Source organism: Bos grunniens, chromosome 5 (genome assembly GCF_055505025.1).
Source record: "Bos grunniens cultivar Pamir isolate PY7600 chromosome 5, Bosgru_T2T1.0, whole genome shotgun sequence".
Classification (NCBI taxonomy): Eukaryota; Metazoa; Chordata; class Mammalia; order Artiodactyla; family Bovidae; genus Bos; species Bos grunniens.
Window position 1 is genome coordinate 32785829 of NC_141169.1, and position 386 is coordinate 32786214.

Below are 386 nucleotides of genomic sequence, written 5' to 3' on the forward strand. Positions count from 1 at the left end.
TTAGCTCTCAGCTTCACAGGCTAAGCTGTATGGACCACATCGACAGATTCCCTTACCTCTGACTTTCTACTGGGTTCAGCCAGTGAGTAGCATAGGCAGAATATCAGAGGGAAGTAGGAGTGTGAGGTTGAGGCATATAATCCTTCGGACCTCGGTTTCCCTATGAGGGTTGTGGGCTCACTTGAGTCCCCTTGCTAAAATCTCACTCCCACCTTGTGGCCCCCTCTACTTAGTTCTCTGTTTTTTTTTTTTCATTGATTGATGATTGGTTTACAATATTGGTTTGAACCACCATCTCCCGTTAACTCTTAAGGCTGAGCCCCTCTAATGTTAGATTTCAAGAACTGCCCACCCCCCTTGTGATTTCCCTATACCCTGCCCACACC